This window comes from Vicugna pacos, chromosome 35, assembly GCF_048564905.1.
Source record: "Vicugna pacos chromosome 35, VicPac4, whole genome shotgun sequence".
NCBI classification, from domain to species: Eukaryota; Metazoa; Chordata; class Mammalia; order Artiodactyla; family Camelidae; genus Vicugna; species Vicugna pacos.
In genome coordinates, this window is record NC_133021.1 from 24,031,594 (window position 1) to 24,051,732 (window position 20,139).

Below are 20,139 nucleotides of genomic sequence, written 5' to 3' on the forward strand. Positions count from 1 at the left end.
CTTTAACTACAATGCCATGGGGAAACTCATGCCAAGCACTAAGCAGAGTGTTTGCAAAAGCTAAAGATTCTCACTTTTGCACAGAATGAGGTTATCCGTGTCAACAACAAAAACTCACTGACGTTTTCCTATTATTTTAAGACACACACAAGAGATTCAGATCTGAGGGTCAGGAATAAGTATCTTTTAGAAATGAAAACATATATTCAGATAAAAAATAGCATACATCTTTTAAATGAATATACGTATGTATATGTATGACAGAACTATTATGCTGTACACCACAAATCGACACAAAACTGTAAACTGACTATACTTCATTATATATATATATGAAAAATACTAAGTTTTTTTTTTCCTTTTCAGCTTTAGAAAATGATGTCTCTACTTGTAAAAGATTAGCATCAGAAGTAGCAATTCTTCCACATAATACGACGTAAGTGTTCCATACTACTCAGTTCAAATATGTGCAAAAAAACCCTTGAGTCTATTCATAGGAATGAATGCTGTAGTTAAGAATGCAAAATAGTTTTAGTAATCTAAAACCAAGAAAGAAAAAAGTCTCCTTGAGGGATAAATATTCCATATATGGTTTTTATTCAAAGTAAACTTATTTTTAGGAAGCTGGAAAAAAAAAACTTTCTAGCTCTTCTGGACTTATACGCTCAAAAGTGACTATACTTAAGACAATATTTTAACCTTAAGTTTTTTTTTTAAACAGCACTTTGGTAACACATATATTAAGTTTAATAGCTTTTATTTTGTGTTTTCTAAAATGTCATTGAAAAGTAAATCCAGTTACAGAGTAGAAAGTTCATTTTTTAGATGATGAAAAGATTTCGTTCAACATACATCTCTGATATTAGGACTATTTTCCCACTGTTAAGATACAGCACATCTGTTGGACAACTTACTCTCTAAAACTCTGATATATTAACTGGACCCTTCCAAGAAATCCCAAAGTGGTGCTTTCAAGGTTAAGAGAGGCTCTCTAAGAACTGACAATATAGATCATTTTTAAAAGTTTTTCTTTTCCTACAAAACAAAATGTGTTCCGAGAAAGAAAGGCAATCCACTCTTCACCCTCACCCCATCAGCAGTGAATTCCAGAAATAAATAAATAAATATATTAGCAAACTTTTGAAGGGAAATGGGGTGTTTGTTTGATCTCTGCAGTGAACACAGTGGTAGAACAGAACAAGATGTCTCACATCCATCAACCAGCAGAAGCTCCTAGCCAGACAATTCCAGAACTACAGAGAAAGGGTCATTTAAACTACAGATCCTGGGACCTCACCAAATCTTTTCCTATTGGAATCAGAATCTCCAGAGATCTTTTTTTTTTTTTAAAGCATGCTCCCTAAGTGATTCCTAGGTGCAGTGAAATTTGTAAGTGTGTGATGTTGAAAAGAAGGAGCAACCCTCGAATTCCTAAGGAAGCACCAAATACTTTCCAAGCAACTCTCTCTGACACATACCTGTTTTGTGAACTTCTTTCCTTCTCCATATTTGGGAGGTGCAAGGGGGATCATCCCAGCCTAACTCCTCCTACCAGGGTTTAGCAGACAAAGGTTGGGGCTACTGATTCGCCTTGTTCAATATATCAACCAGGGAATGAATAAATTCTTGATAATAATCAGATTGTGTCCAATTAGACTCTGTTCCTCTTTAAATACACATGCTGATGCTCCCTGCAACAGTGACTGGATTCTTTTTAAAGTAACAATTTCTAAAATGAGAGTATTTCTCTCTAAACCTGATACAAATTAGTCCAAAAATGACAATGGGCAACTCTCGAGTTTTCTTCAAGTATCAAACTGTATTCATACAAAAGACTTTGAGAGGCGCTTAAAAAAAATACAAAAATGTATGTGCAGGAGGAACTTTTGTGTGATTCTATCACTGTATCTTTCCTGACCAAATATTATAAGTACAAAATACAGTGGTTGATTCTTATTACAAGTAGATGCTCTCATAAAGTAAATGCTGAATTTCTTACAAAGACAAAAAAAAAAAAAGGAAAACTTTATGCTAGTTACTCAGTCAACACTTATTTTTCTGGCTATGCTTTCTTGAAGTTCTGTTTAATATGATCCTTCTATAATAATTAATGGCCAGAATAACTCATAAAAGGCCCACCTGCATAGGTGTGTACAGTGCTTAATTACAGTATAAACCCTGAACTAATCTCAGATTATCAACACTTGGATGTGTTAATGAGCAAAGCCTAACAGCCTCGTGAAACAGACAAGGAAGGGCAGAATGGCGTTATCCTTGACCACAATGTTTAAAGTTTTTATCCCAATTTTCTAACAATTCAAGACCTGTTTGTGTAGCTGCTGCAGACGGGGCAGAGATAAAATAAACAGGAACTGCAGAGGTAGGTTTAGAGAGCACGAGCTAGTTCAAGTGGAGGGAGACTTCACTCGCATTCTTCTCTGTGCAACTCCAAAATAGAGCCTCAAAAATGTTCAATCTCGTACTTAATCAAATTCCAAAGTGTTCTTTGATCTGCACGGAAAATCCAAGTAAGATGATAATCATTAACTCAAATAAGTTCCCTGTTTACAAAACCATTGTGACCATTTGGCAGCTGTAAATAACTCTCTGTCCAGGACTGGAAAAATCACGGAGAAGCAGGATATATAAATTAAAAGTAATGTGAGAGGTGGGGTTAAAGAGAGAAAAGCAGATGCCCCGAGTAACTTGGAGGACACTAAAAGGCAGGCTACAGGAGGACCTGAGGAAGGAGTAAGCACAAAACATCTAAAAATAGCAGAACCGTAGGAAATGGTCCCAGAAGTATTTGATCTGCCATTGTGCTCCAGGATCCTGCCATTTCCAGTTCAGAACTATAAAAAGGCATCTTTTAAAAATACATCATCTCCTTCCTATGCATTCAGTTAAAGATACTGATTACATGTCCTGTTTTGTACTGGTGGTCCTTACACCCAGATTTCTAAATTTGTTCCTTTAAAAGGGTCAGTCTCATGGTACATCGCTTTCTCTTTGTGAATTTACCAGAATCGCAAATCGAGTCAATTAGCATCTCCCCCTTTCATCATAGAAGTACCAGGATAGAACTGATGTGAGGCTTGCAAACACATTTTAAAATCTGCATCCATTCTGCTCTTAGCTGGACTCACTCTATGTTACTTTTTGCTCAGTGTCTTTTCTTTTATCTCCTTTTGCTTTTGCTTCACAAGAGATGTTGTATATATATTCTTTTGCGCGGTTTTCCTAACAATCATTTAAAGGCTTCTGAGTTACCACTATGTCACAGATAACTGATAAAGATACATATTTTGAAAATTTAGTCTCGCACTGAAGATTGAAAAGTACCATACTTTAAGGTTTGAATGCCTGCATGAATAAAAATAAAATTCTTTATGTAATACATTTTTTATGACTCTTTAAATTCTTGATTTTTAATTGAAGTATAGTTGATTTACAAGACTGTGTTAGTTTCAAGTGTACAGCAAAGTGATTCAATTATACACATATATGTAAATACCTGTATTTTTCATTCTTTTCCATTACAGTTTATTATAAGATACTGAATATAATTCTCTGTGCTATAGAGTAAATCCTTATTGTTTATGTATTTCATATATGGTAGTTTGTATCTGTTACTCCTGTACTCCCAATTTATTGCCCACCCTTCCCCTTTGGTAACCGTAAGTTTATTTTCTGTTTGTGAGTCTATTTCTGTTTTGTAAATAAGTTTACTTGTACTGTTTTTTAGATTCCAAATGTAAGTGATATTATATATTCGTCTTTCTCTGCCTGACTTACTTCACTCAGTATGGTGATCTCTAGGTCCATTCATGTTGCTGCAGACAGCATTATTTCATTCTTTTTCATGGCTGAGTAATACTCCATTCTATATATAATATATACATATACATGTATGTGTCTGTGTGTGTGTATATCTTCTTTATCCAGTCATCTGTTGATGGACATTTAGGTTGCTTCCATGTCTTGGCTGTTGTAAATGGTGCTGCTGTGAGTACTGGGGTGCATGTATCTTTTCCAGATGTATTCCCAGGAGTGGGATTGCTGGATCATATGGTAAATCTGTTTTTAGGTTTCTAAATTCTAGGTTTCTTATTTATTGCTAGATCCTTCATTTTCTCACTTCTCCATCTAGAATGTACAGATTTAAGTCTAGTCTAATGATGCAGACAGCCAACAGGTGCAGTACGTATTACTCACCCAGAGGCTGGTGGCTTGCATAGGAGCGGCCAGGTATCCCCAGCTCAGTGGTGACTCGCTGAACCAATCAAACACAATGAGACTGAACAGGGGACACACGGGGAGGATTCTCTAAGAAGTTACAGTAGCAAAAGAAGAACAGAAAGAGAAGGCAGCTGAGCCCCTGGGTTTCTGGGATGAGAAGATAACTGCGTGACAACAGCTGTTGTGTCCAGAGAGCAGCACGACTCCAGCTGTATCCTGTATGGCCTTCCTGGTCCATGAGGTTTCTGTGCAGCTATGGAGACACTTCCCTCCTTATTTCTTTATTTAACTTTAAATGTTCTTCAACTAAAGAAAACTGTGTATCGCTGTGTCCTTTGCGACCCTGAAGAATCTACCTGAAACAATCGGTGAACTGCTCCCTCCTATTTCTCCTCTCTGCCCTACTTTTAATGGTGCAAGAAAATAATTTCAGCCTGGTGTAGATTCACATCTTACCTCTGCTGTGGAATTATGGTAGTTTGGGTTTTTGAGGGTAGTAATAATGCGTTTTTTTCTTCTTGTATATATGCTGGTGTTTTAGTATCAAGAACAGTACCCAGGGGTTCCACCCTGCCCTCCCCCCACCCTCACTCATTTTTTATTTTAAACCCACAGGGGCTGTTGTGATGTTTTCAGTAACAGTTCTTTGTCACATGACATTCTGGGAGGCTGAACTTGTTTGTCCTTTTTAAACTCGCAACAGTATTGAAGGCTGACAGTTACTCTGCCCACCTGTCTCCACTGGTATTTTTCTTTTCATCTTTCTAACAAAAGCCCCTAGCATCTTCTTTGCAGTTTTCATTCTTTCTCCAAACCACCTCATCTATATCAAGATAATGCCTTGACACTTACCCACACGAAGGCCATGTCTAAGAATGTTGAATCATATAATTTAGCAAAGAGATCCCCTTTTCCAGGCCCCTCAATCTATATACATAAATTTAAACACTTGATTAACTTATATGAAAACATTGAGGTATGTTTGGGACAACTTGAGTATGTGAATCTGCATTTTCGATTGTAAATTTTATGAAGTCTAAATCCAGATCAAGTATTTCTAATGAAAATTTAATGTCTGAATTGAGTTGTGCTGGAGGGAAAAATACACACTGAATTTTGAAGACTTAGTAAAAAGAGAAGAGTGGAAAATATCTCACTAATGTTTTTAATATTGATTATATGTTGAGCTAATAGTTTTGAACTATCAGGTTAAATCAAATACATCATCAAAATTAATTTCACCTACTTCTTTTTACTGTTTTAAAATGTGGCCCCTAGAAAATTTAAAATTACATATGTGGCTCATATTACATTCCAAGTAGAAAGGCAAAGGAATGAAGAGGAGAATCAGTGTATGTGTACAGGATCTGCCTGGCCTTATGTAGAAATTTCCTGTGTGACAGGTAAGCTGAACCCAGTCACGAGACACAGGGGAATACTTATTATCACCCAATTTCAACTTCAGTATAATCAATAAATTGTGTCTCTTTTTTATTTTAATCAAATGACTTTCATCTTCAATAGGCTGGTTTCTGAACATTCCCCAAATCAAACTTTGGTTCTGAACACTTGGATCAAACTTTTGATTCTGGTCAATTTCTAGTTGAAACTCAAGAAAAACCACTTGACTTTACTTGACTCAAGAAACCACTTTACATTACTGGTATGTACAAAGCTGTGTATGTTTTAGTTGCTTACGACTTCATGAGTTTGGGGATAAGTATACAACCATGAAACCATCACCACCATGAAGACCATAATCATATCCATCACTTCCCAAAAGTTCCTCCCACACCCTTTTTAATAATTACTGTTCGTGTGTGTGTGCGTGTGCGTGTGTGTGGTACTAACACTTAACAGAAGATTTACCCTCCTAGCCACTCCATGTCATAAAGCCCACCTCTGCCAGGGCCCTCACTGCTTGCTTCCCTGGAGGATATGACACCCCAAGTGCAGGTTCCATCACTGGGACCAACACTTTGGAAACTGAGGAAGAAAGAAATAGGTTGACAGGGTTGAGGGAATGAAGCCTGAGTAGGACTTCCTGAGGCGCTGGCAATCTCTCTATATGAGTCGACAGAAAAGTTAATTAAACTGAATTAAGGAAGCTCAACAAAGTTCTAATTTTTCCCATGAGTGCTCAAATCTTCGTCTCAAATATAAATATTTATATAAAGCATTTTTATTCAATTTTTTTTGTTTGTTTGTCTTAGTCTCTTCAGGCTGCAAGAGCAAAAATACCAGAGACTGAGTGGCTTATAAACAACAGAAGTGTATTCCTCACCATTCTGGAGGCCGGAAGACCGAGATCAGGTGCCAACAGGGTCAGGTTCTAGTGAGGACCCTCTGGGGTGCAGACTGCTGTCTGCTGTCACATGGCAGAAGGGGCAAGCTAGCTCTCCTGTGTCTCTTTCATGAGGGCACTAATCTCAATTATTAGGGCTCTGCCCTCATGACCGTGTACCTCCCAAAGGTCCTGTCACCTTGGAGACCAGGATTTCAACATGTGAATTTGAGGGGGACACAAATTTTCACCCCATAGCAAAGATTTTAGTGTTTGTGCTTTGTTTCTATCCTGAGAAAAAGTGTAGTCTGCCCACTGGGTCACCCAGTGAGAGGGTAAACGGGTCCTTCCTTAGCTGCCTGGATGGAACAGTGTGTGCCTTCTATTCTGTGTCTGAAATTGAAATACATTTTCCAAGAGAAAGAGGTTGTATGTGATGATAAGTTTCCAAGGTCCAGGTTTATTATAGATTAAATAGATCCTCAAAGGATAGCCTAAGAATCTAATCATTATTTATATTATCATCATTGTTGTGGGTTACTTGGTTCGAATTTTTAATAAGTCAATTAAAATATCATTTAAAAAATAAATATGACAGCACCATAAACTTGTACTATATAAATATGTGTTGATCTTGGCTCCTTCCAAGTGATCCAAAGTAGAGATCAGATTCAATTGGCTTTTATCTTCTATGTCTTTTTGGCATCAGAAGTTTGATGAACCTCAGATACGTATTTGTTAAGGAACAGTGGCTGAATATAATTAGACCACAGCTGTTCAATCCAGTGTCTGAACTCAGAATTCCACAGAAATACTCTGGAGTCATGATCTGACCCTCTCCAATGGAATCATCAGAGGGTTAAGAACAATGCTAATTTACAATGCTAATAACCATCTGAGGGTGAAAAACATTGCTAATAAATTCTTTACCCAACCCGCACAGATATTTAAATGCTGTTGCAAGATCAACACTAACTCTCATGTATTCCTTTCTTTCTTTTTTTTTTAATCCATTTGTTCTGGAAGAAATAGTTATTATCATTCTCATCCACGATACATCTCAAGTTTATTTCTCATTGAGATATTTGTCACTTTAAAAATTTGCCAAAACTGAATACCCAAAGGCTCAACACCCCCACAAAGAAATCACCCAGCCCTCCTTTCTCAGTGTGGTTGCCACGAAGTCACAAAAGCCCTGAGAGCCTAAAGACAGATCACGGAGGTGCGAGCATGGAGTCACCTGTGCCAGAACCACGACTCAAAGGAGGCCAGCCGCCTCCCCCAAACCAAGTCTTCCAGCTAGAACACGCTAGCAGAGATCAGGACACTGTCACTCACTAAATACCTGAGGGCTTGAATCCATAGTCAAGGCAAGAAAACGACCTCACTTCAACTTAAGAATTTGCATTTCACTACATCCTGAGCTGATCCTTTGTCCTTCCAAAAAACTCCCCTTTGTGCAATTTTGAGCCAAGCAGGCAGGATTAGTCTTCAATACAATGGAAATCTCTGGACTTTGAATAAGATACTCTTTGATCCAGAAATCATTCCTTCTATCTCCAAGGGGTCATCTTTTACATCCCTCATGCTCTATCCTGTCCGCAGACCTCTGTCCACTTACAGTCTGGGAAGGCAAGCTCCCTAACTCTGTGCATTGGATCATTTTGTTTCCATCACCAAAGAAAACCTCAGGAGACCCTTGAACAAAGACTCAATTTCTTAATCAAGTAACTCTTTCCATTATCAAAATTTACATGCCAGCAGTGCAGAGCAACTGTATGAAAAAGATTAGTGTGGATGACTAGACAAATTCTGTGATGGCCTGAATATTGCAAAATAAAGATTTCTAAGCTGGAAAAGGGGAGAGGACAATCTTTTTCTGCAAAAATGTGATGACTGCTCTCAAATATGCTGTAACCTATAGGATAAAGACCACTAAAATTCTGGAACTACTTTAAAAAATTTTTATGCTGTCATAATTTACCAATAAAATTATTTTTATCTCATAGAAACCCTAGTCCCTATGCCTAGTCATGCTGTTACTTATTTTTAATTGATATACAACAAAGTTGATTTTTGTGTGAGTATGTGTGTAGGCTATGAATTTAACAGTTTCATGAACTTAAACACATATCTAGTTTCATATAACTGCTACGACCATCAGGATACCTAAAAGTTCTATCACTCAGCAAAGTTCCCTCTTGCTATCCAGTTGTGGTCACACATCCCCTAACACCTAACCACTGATCTTCTGTCACTATCCTTCTGGTTTTTGAGAATGTCATATAAATGGAGTCATATATTAGGTAAACTTTTTTTTCTGACTTCTTCTAATCGGCATAACTATCTTCCGATTTATACAAGTTGTTTAATATATACAAGTATGTATCAAAATTTCATTCCGTTTTATGGATGAGGACCATTCCCTTATATGAATTGTAAAAAATTTAATAAACAGAAACCTCAGAGTTCAGAGATCAGAAGGGGAGCTGTCATCCCCTGCACTGATTGTCCAACAGGACAAAGAAAGACTTCTTTCCTGGCAAGAACTCAGCCAATGACAAGCCATGGACTTTTTGTTTACAATAGTCCTCCCAACTTCCTTTTCCCCTCTATGAAAGCATTTTCCTTGCCTCGCCCTTCCAGGACTTGCACATGGCTCACCATGGTTGCAGATTCAGAACTGCAGTTCTCTGCTGATCCCGAATAAAACCCATCTTTGCTGGAGAAATAGCTGGCTGTCTATTTGTTTTAGGTCAACAGTATTTATCACAGTATGTTTAACCCACTCCCCCTCTGATAAGATTAAGGTGGTCATCAGTTTTTGGAGATTATAAATAAATCTATGAATATCTGTATAGTAGTTTTTGTGTGAACACAAGTTTTCATTTCTCTAGGGTAAATACCTAGAAATGGGATTGCTGGATTATATTGTAAGTGTATGTTCAACCTGATAAGAAACTGCCAAGCTGTCTTCCAGAGTGGCTGTACCATTTGGCATCCCCACCAGTGGCATGTGAGTTTCATTCGCTCTGCATTCTCCCCCACACGTGGTATTGCCAGTCTTTAAACTTTATCTAGTCTAATAGGTTAATCGTGGTATCTTATCATGGTTTAACTTGCATTTTCCTAATGACTAATGATGTTGAACACCTTATCATGTGCTTATTTGACAGCCATATATGCTCCTTTATGGTTAAATGTTTGTGCAAGTCATTTGCTGCTTTTAATTAGGTTGTTTTCTAACTGTTGAGTCTTAAGTGTTCATTATTCATTCTGGGTACAAGTTTTCTGTCAACTATGTGATTTGGGAATATTCTCTCCCAGTCCATAGTTTGCCTTTTTATTCTTTCAGTGGTGTGTTTTGCAGAGTAAGTTTTAATTTTTGATCAAGTCTTATTGTTAACTGTCATTATCTATGGATTAAAATTTTTTTCTTTTATGTTTTCCAAATCTACATTAAGAATGTTAGTTCTAGATGTTAAGTTTGGTTATTTAAAGCAAAGCAAACAACCTCTGCAATTAAATAAATCCCCCAAAATCATTTGTGCATTTGAAAGGATTGCCGATTATGAACTGACATGTCTACCTAAACCGTGGCTTTATAAGACCCTGCGTAGAAAAGAAGTGTCTTTAATAAGATGTCATAACACAGTTTAGTAAGAGAATACATAGATCATTAAATCTTAATGCTTCATAGTCATTAAGATTTGATAATTCTAAAACCTTCCAAATGCCACATACTGCCTTTACTGTTCCCATTTTCAGGCTTGGCACATCCTGGTAGAGTTATAAACGGCTTATGATACTTCATGTAATAATAGGATTTTACCCTACATTTTAAAACTACATACTTTAAAAATGAACGCAGTTCACAATAATTTGAAACAAAGTCTGGGCAAAGAGTGCTGGCTCTGGGCCCACCTTCATGGCGCTAGACTAGACATCTCAAGAAAAGCAGATGTGCCCAAATGTGGTGCGGCCTTTCAAAGGAGGTGTAGGTGGAGCTGAAGATAATGCTGTTTGCAAAGTGTCAGCCTCTGTTCTGAATCACCACTGGGAAGGCGCTCTCCTGCGGCCCGGGGATGTTCGGCGACAAGCCCGGGCACCTGTAGTCGCTGAGTCTTGGCAGGATTCAGTCTTCAACCTGCCTGACTGTCAGGGGCAGAGACAGAACACTAATCCTGCCCACAGCAGTGAGGGTGAACTTGAGGTCTGCAATCTCCAGGTTCCCAGGCAGCGTCCAATATGACATCAATCTTTTTACTTTTATAAAGGGATTAATAATAATCAGTGCTTTCTCAAATGTGACTCTATGGGATGCATTTTTAAAATAAATATGCCAGAATATGCCAGAATTTACATAGTAAATGAGCACTGTCCCCTTCAAAGGAGTCACGTCACTTTAATGATGCCACCGTCATTCAAGCCACCTTTAATACCCCACTTTGGACCCTGACACCAGGGTTTATGGAACATTTAAAATAATCTTTCAGGTGGGGAGGGTGCAACTCAGCGGTAGAGTGCATGCTTAGCATGCACGAGGTTCTGGGTTCAATCCCCAGTAGCTCTGTTAAAATAAATGAATAAATAGGTAAATAAATAAACCTAAATACCTCCCTGGTCCAAAAACAAACAAACAACAAAATTCCCAAATAATCTTTTCAACTGTGGCAACACTGTCGACCTTTAGGGTACACTTTATGTTGTGTAAGCCATCGAAAATCGAAAAATATCCCGCCCACAGCTCAGGTGCATGAGGGCATGGGTGGGGAGGGACTGCCAATGGCAAGATCCTGATGTGAGGCTCACACACCACTCCCCCGACCCCGGCCCTGGCCCTGAGCCCCCACCCCGTCTCCCCCGGCTCAGCCATGATTAAGGCGATCCTCATCTTTAGCCACCACAGGAAAACCACAGCTCTCCAAGTTCTACCAGCCCTACAGTGAAGATACACCACAGCGAACCATCAGAGAGACATGCCATTTGGAATTTAAGAGAGATGAAAATGTTTGTAATTTCCTAAAAGGAGGATTATTAATTGGAGGATCTGACGACAAAACTGATTTATAGACATTAAGCAACATTATATTTTGTCTTCTGTGTGGATTCTTCTGAAAGTGAACTTGGCATTTTAGATCTAATTCAAGTATTTGTGGAAACATTAGACAAGTGTTTTGAAAATGTCTGTGAACTGGATTTGACTTTCCATGTAGACGAGATACACAATATTCTTGCAGAAATGGTGATGGGGGAATGGTGTTGGAGACCAACATGAATGAGATTGTTACACAGATTGATGCACAGAACAAACTGGAGACGTCTGAGGCTGGCTTAGCGGGAGCTCCAGCCCGGACTGTATCAGCTGTAAAGAATGTGAATCTTCCTGAGATCCCAAGAAATATTAACATGGGTGACATCAGTATGAAAGTGCCAAACCTGCCCTCTTTTAAATAAAAAGTTTAAAAGGCCACGCCCAGGTAAAATCCAGGGGGAAAAGTCATCTAAGTTTACCATGCAGTTGTTTACCAAAAATAGAGGAGAAGAGTCTTAACTTTCGCTTTTGGACTTAAGTCAAAGTACTGCATAGAAGTTACGTAAAATCAGTATGGAAGCTCAATGTTGCTTTTCTTGCTCGGTGAGATTCTGAAGTAATTGAGTAGCTCCAGTGTGATTTTTTTTCTTCCCTTTCTAAACTGCATTCCTGTGGCCACCTAAGGCATGTGTCTATGTATTGGCTACTACAGTATTTTGAAAAGTGTTTGGGGCATTTCTTTAAATTATGTACAATGCAAAATGTTGGTGTTTTGTATGAATCACAAGTGCAGCATTCCTTAATTCATTCTGTTGTTTGTCATAATTGTTATTTAAAGAACCAAGTATGTATAGCATGGAAACATTATGACCTCTTTCCCTTAGTTTAAACTCCAAGGTAACTGGACTTCTAAAGCACCTTTCTGTGTGCCTGATACCTACTTTAGCAATAATATTTTTTACGATCCTCTGACTCACCAAACTAAATAAAAGTATATTTTATCACTGTTTAAAAAAATACAAATAAATAAAAAAATTTAAAAATTGAACAATATGAGTAATTCAGTCTCATGCTGAGCTAATTTCAAGGGCCAGCCAGATGTCCTGGCAGCATAGAGTTAAATGCTCAGTCAATGTTTTCTAGAAGAACCAGGCTCAAAAAATTTTCATTGGTGGTTTTCTTTGTAAATATTATTTACTTGAGATTCTAAAGTAAGGAGACTGTTGCCTTATATTATTGCAAACTCACTAAAAAGGCTGTATCTAGTCAAAAAATACAAACCATTCTAATTTACTTTTCTGTTTTGGCTGAATTTTGCATAGAGGAAGTTTCAGATCACAGCCTATGGGTAAGTGAAATGTCACTGTAAGTCCATGGGATGGTTGGAGAAATCAAGGCTCAGAAAGCTTAGCAGAACTATGACGAGAGCCCATCTCTTGACTCTTACATTTCTTTCTGCTTCCAGGCAGTGGTCCATGCTGTTTTCACTCTCTGAGCTGTCCCATCACCCCGTCACCTGCCTGGCTGCAGTGACATGTGACGTCTCAGGTCTCTCCCCTCTCCCATCCCTGCCCTCCTTCCGAGCCTGAGGCTGTACTGGAATAACATTCAAACTCCTGCTCCCCACTCTCCATTTTTCTCCTGCCTCCCAGATGATCTTAAAACACTGAGGACTTGTGACCTGCAAACTCAGCCCCACCCAGTCCCTCAGCCAATCCCACCCAAGGCCAGCAGACTCAGAATTGCCAGAGGAGGGGTGTTCCTCGTCCCAACCTCAATGCTGAGGGGATCTGAAGACCCACTGTCCTAAGGCCTCCCCCCCTCATTCCCACTGACGACTTGTTCCACGAAACAGGGCATCTGCTGTGGGTTCTGGATTTTTCCTCTAGTTCCCTCACCAAGACGGGGACCATATCCTGATAAGCAGCCTGCATATCAGGAATCTCCATCCTCCTCCTTTTGAAGGAAGAGAAGAGAGGTGGCTTCCCTGGTTGCCAGGCACCATGCTGGACAATCTTTGTGTCTATTGAGGGCTCATATATTACTGACTGCTTCATAGATGAAGCAATTGAGGCTTAGAGAAGTGAGATTACTTGTCAGAGGTCACAGAACTGACGTGTCTGAAAAGAAGCTCTTCCCATCTATACAGACCTGACTCACAACCCTACTCCAAGATGAAATGACTACCTTCAAGTACAACTTATTGCATTTATCATCCCCATTGCCTAAAATTCCTTGTTTTCACGCCTTAGTCATCACAGCCCCTCTTTGATATCAACTCGGTCTACCTAGATAAAAACCGACGTCTTGTACCTTGTTGGACACTGTAAGGTAGACATGAGGCTACCTCCCATGAAGGTCACCTCAGCCACAGGGGTTCTCCTTTTGCCCCGGTCGCCTGCCTCGTCCTTGCTTCCTTGCCTTTTCCGCGGACTCCCTGCTGACAAGCACGCCTTATGCCTTTCGCCCAAGCTGGAGGCCAACACTTTCTACCTTGCTGTCCATTATTGCCCCATGCTTGGCTTCAGCCAAATGGAACTAATTGCTACTCTACATGCACCTGCTATGTTTCCCTGTCTCCTTGCCTATTTTTTTTAAAGACAATTTTTACAGAGTAGTTTTAGGTTTACAACAAATTGAGTGGGAAGTCGGGAGATTTCCCATATCCCCCCTGACCTCCTGCCCCCACCCAGGCATAGTCTCCTCTGTTATCAGTATCACTCCCCAGAATGGTACTTTTTTTTTTTTTTTTTTTTTACCAAGGATGAATCTACATTGACACATTCCTTGTTTTTTCAATGCTGTTTGCTCTGCTAGAAATGCTTTTAACAAAGCTTCAGAGCCACTCCATCCCAAATCTCTGCACATTTAAATCACTATCTTTAAGGTCTGATGCATGTGCCTCCTTCTCCATGCATCCTTTCCTTGGGCACACTTCCACTCCAGCTGGAAGCGAGCACTTTTTACTTGACCTCTCAGAGCTCTTTATTTGTACTTCTCCTGGGGCACTTCACCAGAATTCAAACGTAAACGGCACACTGATCAAACCAGCTATGTCAGCTGCAGTCATGAAAGAGCACTGCTTTTGCCTGTGACTGTCCCTTTAAGCCTGATCAAAGAAATTAGCTCTTCCCCTGTTCCCGATGAAAACTCCAGCAAAACTATGATTTTTCTGATCATTCCTAGTTAAGAAAAGGTTCTACATTCTCTGCTGGTTACAAAACACAATCTCATTTCAGAAATAAGAATGTCTAGCTCAGTATTCATCAGCCCTTGAACCATCACTCAAAGCTAACCATCATCATCTCCCATCCAAGACTGCCTGCAGGTAAGCTGGTGTCTTCAACATAAAGAGTGTGTTTGGTTTCCTCTATCTTTCTCATTCCCATCCTCCTTCACTCACTAATTGTTGTTTCAGACCAACCTCCATCTCCCCAAGTTGAGGTATGGAAGAGAGGTGAGAGGGAGAGGAAACATCTCTTTGATGGACAGCATCATGAGAGAAAATGTCCAATGTGGAAAGCCAGCTCTTTCTCTCCAAGATCACTTTTGTGGGGTCTTCAGAGATTCTCCCAATCTGAGGTCTTCTCTCACTTACTGACTCAGGCACAGCAGTTCTAGTCCAGCCTGTGGCTCCTTTCTTAGCCCCTGGGTATTTAGCATTCCACCTTCAGCATTTCTCTGTTGAGGTCCCATTGCCCCTCTGGGCTGCCATATTGAACAGAATCTAAGGTGTCCTCATGCCGGCTGATCTTAGCCTGACAACTTTCCTTTGCTCCTGACATCAGAACAGCTCACCAGTCATGGTATACCCTCTTCCAGATTTCTCAGAATTGAGGGATACAACAGTCTACTGTGTCCCCACTCCCAACCTCAGGAGACAGGGGGCAAGTTCTCAAGATGGTCGTGTTGCAGTCAGTCTTACTAGCACTTAGGTGAGGTGGCAGAAAGCACTCAGATCTCATTATTAGGGATGTGGGTGAAAACACAGCATGGTTTACAATTTTGTTTTACACTTGTTTTTTAAGTAAATATCCTCTTCATGCAATCCTCTCCCAGCTTCCACTCTCAGAAACCTTTTAGACAGATCCTCTTTGTAGATAAGAAAATTTTAGGTTATAGAGCCCATTTTTGATTTTTGGGGGGAAAATCTGCATCTTGATCTGGTAGTTAACTCTGGGATTTCATATCTGTTAGAGCTTGGAGTCTCAGTGGAAACTTCCAAACATCCCATTATATCAGCTAGAACATAGCTAGTTACACAGACAGCCTGCTCCTTTAGGAGACCGTATACTGCCTGAAGTCAGAGATAATATCTGATTTACCTTACACTTCTCACAGTCTCTAAAACTGAGCACCCTCCCTAGTAGGAAACATATAGGTACAGCTTCCTGGGATGGACACCCCGGTCCAATATTTTCTTAAAGCTACCAGCATTCAGGACCAACCAAGGGGCTATTTTCACATACCCTGTTACTCAACCCCGAGTCAAAACTATTGAAGATGGGACAGAGATTGCTCAGGTATTCATCACATCTTATTTCTTTTTCCTCTTGGCAGCCATTTAGGTTTCATTTTTCAGTCTCCCCTGCAGTTAAATGGGGTCATAGGATTGAATTCTAGTCAATGGGATGATGGCAGAAGGGGTATATACCATGACCAGCTCTGGCTCTAGGAAACCCCCCTGAAACCCTCTGTGATGGGCTCCCATTGGCAGACTGAATGTAGAGAAAACAGGCTCTAGAAACTGCAAAGCCACATGTTGGGTCCCTGAGTGATGGTTTAGAGCAGAACCCTCACTCTCCTCATCCTTACACTGTTGGACTATGTTGTGAGTAATAAACACATCTTTTAGTGATAATGTGGATACTGTCTCTTTCAGAACTGTGCCCACTGACACAGAGAGCTACATCCTAATAACATACTCATCAAAGCAACCTAGGGAAATTTGCCTAGGAAGAATTTTTTTCAAATTCCCTGAAAAAGTGCCAACAGTGTTATTTCCTTGGGTTCCAGGTAACACCATTTATTTCTTTCTATGATAGTTCACATGCTCCCCACCTGAAATATAAATCTCACAGCTCTTCTTAAGTCTCTTCATTTTTAGTTAAAAAAAATAGAGTAATTCTTTTCTTCTCCCACCATTTTCTCAAAAAGGACAGGCTTGTGGGCTTAGAATTCATTTTTAATTAAAAAATTGTTACTGGGTATGAAGTTGTGGAGTAGGCACGATTGCAGAATGCTAACTTAGGGACTTGGCCTCTTTTTTGTAGGGCTGCAGTTTGGGATGTGGTAGGCTGTATTTTTGGAGCAGGAGAAAGACAGGTTCATTCAACCATGCAAATTAAATTACAAGACTTGGAATCATCATTTCTGTGAAAATGTGATCTCCATACTGCATTTGTTCTGACATTCTTTTCAGATTTGCACCATAACAGTTCTATTTGGCCTTTAAATAACACAGGATCAGTGAAATGTCTCTGGTGAGAGAAATGATGTATTAAATTCCAAGGTTGAATTTGAACATCTTTGCTTCAGTGTTCTAAAGTTAAAAATACCTTGAAAAAAAAATCATGTAATCAAAGAACAGGGGAACTATTATCCATAAGTGTAATATCCTAGGTTTGTAGAGCTTAAAGTCGTCTCCAAATCCACCTTGGATCTCACAGTGTTAACCTGTTTTTAATAAAACATAAGGAAGGTGATTGCGTATCTTGTACTATTATGTTTCAATATTCAATAACACTGAACTGGAATAATTCTTTATGTTTGAATTCAATCATTCGTGTAGTAATTTAAAGATATGTATTCTCATTCTTCCATGGGGAAGAACTGTTGTCATTGTTTCATCAATCTTGAAAAATGTTAACTTTGTATCTTTTACGTATATCAAGGGAGGATGGAAACTCACACCTTTAGGGTAAAGAACGTCAGTTTAAGTTGTGACCACCAACTGCTACACTGATTTCACAATAGTCTTGGGATTCTTGAAGGAACTATAAAACAGTTATAGATTTTGCAGAAAAATTGATGGGAAAAGTTGATGATAATGATCAATTATATGATATTAAAAACATATTCCAATGGTGATAGATTTAATGCTTATTGACAGTTTATATATGTCAGTCATTAGGTGCATGAAAAAGTAATTCCAATGGAGATGTTCTGATTTTTATGAGCATCTGGATGCAGTTTGGGTTGTTTCCTGGATACTTGTTTCTTTGTAGTTTTCAGTTCTTAAAGTGTAACACGGGAACACCATGGTACTCTGCCAACTCTATATTACAGGTATATATTTGCTAGAAGTTCTTTAGGGAGTTGGATACCACCATCAGCTGCTGAGGTATGTACTATGCAAATTAATAGTTCATGGATTCACACAAGATGCTACAGGAATCTGGTATCCAGCAATAATGAAATACAGCCTTCCCAATGCATGGCAATCACACACATTTTAATATAGCAAAGGAGTGTTGCTCAAGTTATACATCAGATACCCAGTGGTCCCAAAGCAAGTAAGTTTGCATTGAAAGGTTAAGCTATAATTGATGGACTGAGAGCAGAGAGGGTATGAAAAGAAATAATTTGTGTGAGAGATGGCAGGGGAGAATGATCAACAAGTTTCTCGATGAGTCTGTAGATGCTCAGGATGCAGACCCTATTAGAAAGGAAGAAGGAGGCAGGGGGAGTCAAAGCTATTGGGCATATGGGTGGGACAGGGTATATGGGCAGAGACCCATGGGGCCAGTGACCAGTGACTGTGAATCTGGACCTGATTGGGCACAACCATGGGCCAATGGAATGCCATACAAAAGGAAAGAAAGAACTCGATGGAAAACTGGAACGAGATGGTCAGTCTGGACAGGATGAAAGGACGTTTAAGCCAGGTCTCCAGGGATGAGCAAAACTCAGTGTGAAATAAATGAGACAGAGAAGTAGAAATGGTCGGATACAAACACAGAGGACAAGAAATGGTAGAGTCACATGGCAGAGGGAGGGCTGTGAAGAATCACGGTCACCAATGGGAGTGGAGAAGAATATAACAGTCTTAGAATTAAAAATTAATGATTATATACTTTAAAGACATTGAAATTATTTTTATTGAATATGTTCCCGAATTCACTTATGTCACCTAGAAATATGAAGTCTATAATATACCAGTGGCTAAGTGAGATCTTCAAGTGTCCTTTCATACATCAAGGCTAAGGTCTTAGGGAAGGAATGTGACCTTCCCTTCCCTGTCACCCCCAGTCCCAGCAACTTTCTGACATTAATGATTTTATTTATCTGACATCCTTGACCAAATACAACAAACAGCAGGTAACAACTATGAGTTCTTCATCCTGTTTCTCCTCTAATCTCCTTATTCCCCTATTACGTGGCAGCAAGGCACATAATTGAAAGTTTAAATTAAAAAGCAAAAATAACTGAAATCCCAAAGCAGAACCATCTGCACCAAGATTTTCTGCACATTTCTCACCAGCTCAGCATGGCCCACCTCCAGCACCTACGTCATCCCACATGACCTCAGGCAGCATGAGATCACTTCCCTACACAAAGAGGGGGAAGAGGACTTGGAGAAAAGTTCTCAGACTAAACTTTGGGTAAAGCAAGTTTAATTTGAATTCTCCTGAAAAGAGGTACATTGCCTTTAACAGCTCAGCCCAGTGAGGGTCTTGGTTATGACAGCTTAGGTAATAATGCTAAAGGTGCAGCGTTTATTATTAATGCAGAATAATGAATGCAGTTTATGAAGCTGCCAGTGACTGTCTTATCTCAAGCCTTTGGTCTTAGCTTCTCCTGGTTCAGAATTGATAAGCTTGGGGCTGAGAGCTCATCTTAACGGGTGATGGAAGACTGCTCCATTGCTCCTGGGACTGTATGCTTGTTAGTCACAGACGCCAATTAACAGCTTTGTTGGAGAGCTGGAGCAATGTGCTGCAGCACATGGAGGGGCCTGGAAGCCTTTTCACATCCAGCAGGGGTGAAAAAGCCTCGGTGGCATGCCAAGCCACACATCAGCAGGTCATGTGCATCAGCACGCAGCATCAACAAACCAGCACAAAAATTCTAAGGTCAGCACTTTTGGGAGCCAGCCCTTTTCATTCCAACTGATAAGGATTTAAATATTTTCATAAGCCTTGCTGATCTGAGTCATTTAAAAGGAAAAACACATTATAATTATTTTTAAAGTCAAGTTACATAAGCCAGGGTACAGTCCATACTTGATAGTCTTCTAGAAATGATTACTGACCCTTGTATATCTCTCCTGTTACCATCAGGGGTCAAGTCGAAGTTAATGTTTTGGCAAAATACTTAGGATCCAGAGGAACAACTGTTTGGGCAGGGATTACTGCCATTGGAAACCACTGATGAGGGTTTGAAACGGCGATTCTTAATTAAGTAAATAAAAAGACTCAGCGTCTGTGCTCTGATCATGCAGCTAACAACTGACTCCACCTCAGTCCAAACACGAAATGAAATCCAGTGAGGAGATGGGTCTATTTTTATAATAATTTGTTTTAGAGATTTAATCTAAATATGGGGAGGTTTCAGAAATAACTTTTGAGTATCAAGTGCT

At 39.5% G+C, this 20,139-nt stretch overlaps 1 protein-coding gene and 1 pseudogene across 2 annotated transcripts in view; one reads left to right on the plus strand and one right to left on the minus strand.

The window, feature by feature from the left end:
* KIAA1217 (KIAA1217 ortholog) overlaps positions 1-20,139 on the minus strand; it is a 669,685-nt gene that overhangs the window by 326,675 nt on the left and 322,871 nt on the right. The gene's annotated exons all lie outside the window — the stretch shown is intronic.
* Positions 11,398-12,045, plus strand: LOC102534916 (AP-3 complex subunit sigma-1-like; annotated as a pseudogene).